Genomic DNA, 7,635 nt, shown 5'->3' on the forward strand with positions numbered 1-7,635 from the left:
TAGGAATTCTTTAAGCATTTTCCATAAATAAGATTAAGTCATCTCTGAACACAAATGGTCTTATTTCTCCCTTTCCATATGGGATGACCTTTATTTCTCTTTACTTGACTAATTTGCTCTGGATAGAATTTGTAGTATAATGTTGAATAGAAGCAGAGAAGGCTGTCATCCTTTTTGTGTGTCTGACTGGAAGCAAAAAAGTTTTCCCTATTGTAAGGTCATTAGCTGTGTAATTTTTCTAACTTCAATTCTCTCTGTTGAAGAAGATTTCTTTTATTCTGAGTTTATTGAGTGTTTGTTATTGAGTGTTGAATTTTGCCAAATGTTCTTTATACATAAATTGAGAGGATTATGTGGATTTCCCCCCATCTTTCTTTCTATTTTATGTGGTATATTACCTTGATTAAAGTTTTATTTTGGACCATGCTTTCACTTGTAATATAAGTGTCATTTGTTCATCATTTTTAATCTGTTTTCATTCTGTGGTTGTTTTGCCTTAATATTCATAAGGAGTATTTGTAGCTCTCTTTTCTTACAGTATCATTCAGGTAATGCTGGCCTTGTGGCATGAGATTGCTTTGTTTCTTCTTAACATTTTTGGAAATGTTTGAGAAAGGATACTAATACTTTAAACATTTGGTAGAATGTCTAAAGTATTAAACATGAAGTCATCTGGTGTTTGATTTTTCATGGTTAGAAAGTTTCTGATTATGGATTGGATACTTTTTATAGGGTTTTTTCAAATTTTCTCATCTTTATTTGATTTGGATAGAGTTTTCTTTATAGGGATTCATCAGTTTCCCTTAAAATTTAGCTGATTTATTGACATAAATTTATTCATAATATACTGATAGTCTGTTTCATTTTTGAAGGATTAGTTTAAATGTTATTCCTTCACATTTCTGACTTTATTAGTTTTTATTTGTCACTTTAGTTAAAGCTTATCATTTTTTGGTTTTCTTGATTCTCTCAACTAATTTTCTGTTATCAAAATGTTTTGGTTCTCTCCGTTCTAATCTTGATTATGTTCTTCTTTCTACTGCCTTTATGCTCAATTTTATCTTCATTTTATAATTAGTGAAGTTGTTAATTTAGATGATGATTTGGTTCTTTTTAATTTACATGTTTACCAGTCAGTACAAATTTCTCACTAAGCATGTAGCTTAGTGGTTAAGGTCCACTGGGCTCAATCACCAGTACCAAAAAGAAAACAACAACAACAACAAACAAGAGAGAAATGAATTACAGTAGATGGGGTAGAGAGGGAAGATGGGTGGAGAGGGGAGGGAGGGAAGGGGAGGGGAGGGGAGGGGGGATAGTAGAGGATAGGAAAGGCAGCAGAATACAACATACACTAGTATGGCAGTAGGTAAAAAAGTGGATGTGTAACCGATGTGAATCTGGAATATGTATATAGGGTAAAAATGGGAGTTCATAACCCACTTGAATCAAATGTATGAAATATGATATGTCAAGAACTTTGTAATGTTTTGAACAACTAATAAAAAAATTCTCACTGAACATTTTTGATTTTTTATCTCACATGTTTTGGTATTTTCCTGTTTTTATTAATTTCAAAGTATTTTATAATTCACTAGTAATATTTCTTTTATTCATTGGTTAAGAATTTTTTTGCTTAATTTATACATATTTATAAATGTTCTAAATTTCTTTCAAGTACTGATCTCTATCTTCATTCCTCCTTGAGTGCAGTGGTTTGTGCTTGTAATTCCAGCAACTGGGGAGGCTAAGGCAGGAGGATCACAAGTTTAAGGTCAACCTTGACAATTTAGCAACTTGGTGAGACTCTGTCTCAAAATAATAAATGAACAGTTCTGTGCATGTAGCTTGGTGGTGAAGGTCCACTGGGCTCAATCACCAGTACCAAAAAGAAAATAACAACAACAAAAAACAAAACGTCATTCCTTTATCATCAAAGTAGATAATTTGTATTCCTTAAGTTTCTTTAAAATTTATTGTGACTGTTTTATTACCCAACATATGGTCTATCCAAGAGAATGTTTCATGGTCACTCAAGAAAAAGTTTAATATGCTATTGTTAAGCAGTGTTCTAGACATGGCTATTTCTTGTAGTTGATTTATAATGCTTAAATCCTCTATTTCCTTGTTGATATTCTGCCTAGTTGGTCTATTGATTATTGAAAGTAAGATAGTGAAGTCTTTTACTATTATTGAAAAATTATCTTTTTCCTTTCAATCTCAGTTTTTGCTTTATAATTTTGTGGTTTTATTGTGAATCGTGGATTTTTTTTATGTTATATACTAACCTTTCATCAATTAAAAAAAGTCCTTTTTGTCTCTTGCGACAATATTTGACTTAAATTCTGTTTGTCTATGGTTATTTTACCTCTTTTGGGGGTTAACACTTTCATAAAACACCTTTTTCCTCCTCTCACTTTCAACTTTTTTGTCTTTGAATCTAAATTGTATTTCCTATTAATGATATGTAGCGGATCATTTAAAAAAATCTATCTGGCCCATTTTTGCTTCTAATTTGAGAGTTTAATTAATTTATCTTTCATTTGACAGCTGGTTTAAAAGTTGCTTCCATCATTTTACCATTTGATTTTTTTGGTGGGGGTGGGGATACTGGGGATTGAATTCAGGGGTACTGAGCCACATCCCTAACTTATTTATTTATTTATTTATTTTGTATTCTATTTAGAGGCGGGATCTCACTGAGTTGCTTAGCACCTAGCTAAATTGCGGGGGCTGGCTTTGAAATTGAAATCCTCCTGTATCAGCCTCCCAAGTCACTGGGATTAGGCATGTGCCACTATGCCTCGCCTTACCTTTGCTTTTGATATCTTTTAATGTTTTCATTCCTCACTTTCTTCATTATTTCCTTCTGTAGTGTTTATTTCTTTCTGTTGTATTTTTATGCTTCCCATTCTTATTTCTTTTACTGTTTATGTTTTTAGTTTTTTTCTTAGTAGTTACCCTGGGGATTACAATTAATATTGTAGTTGATATTAATGTACTTTGAGTGCATGCCATCTTAATTTTAGGTGTATACAAAAATTAATTTATCTAGTTTTACCCCTTATATTATTATTGTCATTAATTACATATTTCCATTTTTCCCATTAAAAAAAGATTCACTACAATTGTTGTCTTATGTGTTTGTCTTTGAGTGTTATAGAAAAAAAAAGGTGAAAAGCAAAATATATGGAATCCATTGGCCCCTGTAGTTACCTTTACTAGTGCTGTTTCTTTTCCTGTCTTCAAATAACTGACTATTATCATTTATTTCAATGTGAAGGATTCCCTTTAACATTTCTTATGGGACAGATCTACTACCAGTAAAACCCTCAGTTTTTCTTTATCTAGAAATGTCCTAATTTCACATTAATTTTAAAAATATTTGCCAGATATAAAATTTGGGGCTGACAGGATTATTTTTTAAGCACTTTACATATGTTGATACCACTGGAGATGAGAATCAATCAGGGCCGAGTTCCATTTCCCCAGATGTGAAGACTGAACACCAGGCAAGAGCAGAATGCAAATTTTATTTAAAGGATAGAACAAAGGTAGACTTCTATGTTGAGAAGGTCCCTAGAGGAGGTGGGTATGTCCTGCCCCTTTATACATTTTAGAATTTCTTTGTTCTCAGGCCCTCTTCTCCCCTTGTCCTGCCTCTTTGCTCTCCCTATTAGTAACTGTTGTATTCTGCTACCTTTCCTATCCTCAACTATCCCTGCTCCCCTTCCCTCCCATCTTCTCTCTCTACCCCATCTACTGTAATTCATTTCTCTCCTTGTTTTTTTCCCCATTCCCCTCACAACCTCTTATATGTAATTTTGTATAACAATGAGGGTCTCCTTCCATTTCCATGCAATTTCCCTTTTCTCTACCTTTCCCTCCCACCTCATGTCTCTGTTTAATGTTAATCTTTTCCTCCTAGAGTACCCTTTTCCCCACATCCTTGCCAGCACTTGTTGTTGTTTGACTTCATAATGGCTGCCAATCTTACTGGAGTGAGATGGTATCTTAGGGTGATTTTGATTTGCATTTCTCTGCTAGAGATGGTGAGCATTTTTTCATGTACTTGTTGATTGATTGTATGTCCTCCTCTGAGAAGTGTCTGTTCAGGTCCTTGGCCCATTTGTTGATTGGGTTATTTGTTCTCTTATTGTCTACTTTTTTGAGTTCTTTGTATTCTCTGGATATTAGGGCTCTATCTGAAGTGTGAGGAGTAAAAATTTGTTCCCATGATGTAGGCTCCCTATTTACCTCTCTTATTGTTTCTCTTGCTGAGAAAAAACTTTTTAGTTTAAGTAAGTCCCATTTGTTGATTCTTGTTATTAACTCTTGTGCTATGGGTATCCTATTAAGGAATTTGGAGCCCGACCCCACAATATGTAGATCGGAGCCAACTTTTTCTTCTATCAGACGTAGAGTCTCTGATTTGATATCAAGCTCCTTGATCCATTTTGAGTTAACTTTTGTGCATGGCAAGAGGAGGGGATTCAGTTTCATTTTGTTGCATATGGATTTCCAGTTTTCCCAGCACCATTTGTTGAAGATGCTATTCTTCCTCCATTGCATGCTTTTAGCCCCTTTATCAAATATAAGATAGTTGTAACTTGGTGGATTAGTCTCTGTGTCCTCTATTCTGTACCATTGGTCCACCCACCTGTTTTGGTACCAGTACCTTGCTGTTTTTGTTACTATTGTAGTATTGTTTGAAATCTGGTATCGCTATACCGCCTGATTCACACTTCCTGCTTAGAGTTGCTTTTGCTATCTGGGTCTTTTATTTTTCCATATGAATTTCATGATTGCTTTCTCTATTTCTACAAGAAATGTCGTTGGGATTTTGCTTGGCATTGCATCAAACCTATAGAGAACTTTTGGTAATATCGCCATTTTGATGATGTTAGTTCTGCCTATCCATGAACAGGGTATATTTTTCCATCTTCTAAGATCTTCTTCTATTTCTCTCTTTAGGGTTCTATAGTTTTCATTGTATAAATCTTTCACCTCTTTTGTTAGGTTGATTCCCAAGTATTTTATTTTTTTTTGAGGATATTGTGAATGGGGTGTTTTTCCTCATTTCTGTTTCAGAAGTTTTGTCGCTGATATACAGAAATGCCTTTGATTTATGCGTGTTGATTTTATATCCTGCCACTTTTCTGAATTCATTTATTAGTTCTAGTAGTTTTTTTGTAGACCCTTTTGGGTCTTCTAGGTATAGAATCATGTCACCTGCAAATAGTGATAATTTAAGTTCTTCTTTTCCTATTTTTATGCCTTAAATTTCTTTTGTCTGTCTAATTGCTCTGGCCAGTGTTTTGAGAACTATATTGAATAGAATTGGTGATAGAGGGGATCACTGTCTTGTTCCAGATTTTAGAGAGAATGCCTTCAATTTTTCTCCATTCAGAATGATGCTAGCCTGAGGCTTAGCATAGATAGCTTTTACAATGTTGAGGTAAGTTCCTGTTATCCCTAGTTTTTCTAATGTTTTGAACATAAAGGGATGCTGTACTTTGTTGAATGCTTTTTCTGCATCTATCGAGATGATCATATGGTTCTTATCTTTCAGTCTATTGATGTGGTGAATAACATTTATTGATTTCCGTACATTGAACCATCCTTGCATCCCAGGGATGAATCCTACTTGATCCTGGTGCACAATTTTTTTGATGTGTTTTTGTATCCGATTCGCCAGAATTTTATTGAGGATTTTTGCATCTAGGTTCATTAGAGATATTGGTCTGTAGTTTTCTTTCTTTGAGGTGTCTTTGTCTGGTTTCGGAATCAGGTGATGTTGGCCTCATAGAATGAATTTGGAAGAGCTCTCTCTTTTTCTATTTCCTGAAATAACTTGAAAAGTATTGGTATTAATTCTTCTTTAAAGGTTTTGTAAAACTCTTCTGTATACCCATTCAGTCCTGGGCTTTTCTTGGTAGGTAGTCTTTTGATTGCTTCTTCTATTTCATCCATTGATATTGGTCTGTTCAAATTGTGTGTATCCTCTTGACTCAGTCTGGGAAAATCATATGACTTAAGAAATTTATCGATGTCTTCACTATCTTCTATTTTATTGGAATATAGGTTTTCAAAATAATTCCTAATTATCTTCTGTATTTCTGTAGTGTCTGTTGTGATGTTGCCTTTTTCATCCTGTATGTTAGTAATTTGAGTTCTCTCTCTTCTTCTCTTCGTTAGCATGGCTAAGGGTCTGTCAATCTTATTTTATTTTTCAAAGAACCAACTTTTAGTTTTGTTAATTTTTTCAATGGTTTCTTTTGTTTCAATTTTGTTGATTTCTGCTCTGATTTTAATTATTTCTTGCCTTCTGCTACATTTGCTGTTGTTTTGCTCTTCCTTTTCTAGGGCTTTGAGATGAAGTGTGAGCTCATTTATTTGTTGGTTTTTCCTTTTTTTGAGGAATGACCTCCAGGCGATGAATTTCCCTCTTAAAACTGCTTTCATTGTGTCCCATAGATTCCGATATGTTGTGTCTGTATTTTCATTTATTTCTAAGAATTTTTTGATTTCCTCCTTTATGTCTTCTGTAATCCATTGATCATTCAGTAACATATTGTTCATTTTCCATGTGATGTAGGATTTTTCCTTCCTTCTTTTATCACTGATTTCTAGTTTCATTCCATTATGATCAGATAAAATGCATGGTATTATCTCCACCCCTTTATATTTACTGAGGGTTGCCCTATGGCATAATATATGGTCTATTTTTGAGAAGGATCCATGTGCTGCTGAGAAAAAAGTATATCCACTTGATGATGGTTGATATATTCTATATATGTCAATTAAGTCTAGGTTATTGATTGTGATATTGAGTTCTATAGTTTCTTTATTCAAATTTGTTTGGAGGATCTGTCCAATGGTGAGAGAGGTGTGTTGAAGTCAACCATAATTATTGTGTTGCGGTCTATTTGATTCTTGAACTTGAGGAGAATTTGTTTTATGAACGTCGCAGCACCATTATTTGGTGCATAAATATTGATAATTGTTATGTCTTGTTGGTGAATGGTTCCTTTTAACAGTATATAATGTCCTTCCTTATTCTTTTTGATTAACTTAGTCTTGAAGTCGATTTTATTCGATATGAGGATGGCCACCCCTGGTTGCTTACGAGGACCGTGTGCGTGGTATATTTTTTTCCCAACCTTTCACCTTCAGCCTGTGTATGTCTTTTTCAATCAGATGTGTCTCCTGGAGGCAGTATATTGTTGGATTTGTTTTTTTAATCCATGTTACCAGCCTATGTAGCTTTATTGGAGAGTTTAGGCCATTAACGTTTAGAGTTACTATTGATAGATGGTTTGTACTTCCAGCCATGCTTGATTATTTATCTTTTTTTTTTAATTTAGTTTGTTTCTCCATGATTAGCTTTCCACCCCGCCCTCTGTCTTTACTGAGGCACTTCCCACTGATGGTTTTGGTTATTGTTTTTCATTTCTTCCCCGTGTAGTGTTTTGCTCAAGATGCTTTGCAATGCTGGTTTTGTGGCTGAAAATTCTTTTAACTTTTGTTTATCATGAAAGATTTTTATTTCGTTGTCGTACCTGAAGCTTAATTTTGCTGGATACAGAATTCTTGGTTGGCATCCATTGTCTTTCAGTGTTTGAAATATGTTGT

This window comes from Marmota monax, unplaced genomic scaffold (assembly GCF_021218885.2).
Source record: "Marmota monax isolate L192 unplaced genomic scaffold, Marmota_monax_Labrador192_F-V1.1 WCK01_AAM20220418_F8-fsc00500, whole genome shotgun sequence".
NCBI classification, from domain to species: domain Eukaryota; kingdom Metazoa; phylum Chordata; class Mammalia; order Rodentia; family Sciuridae; genus Marmota; species Marmota monax.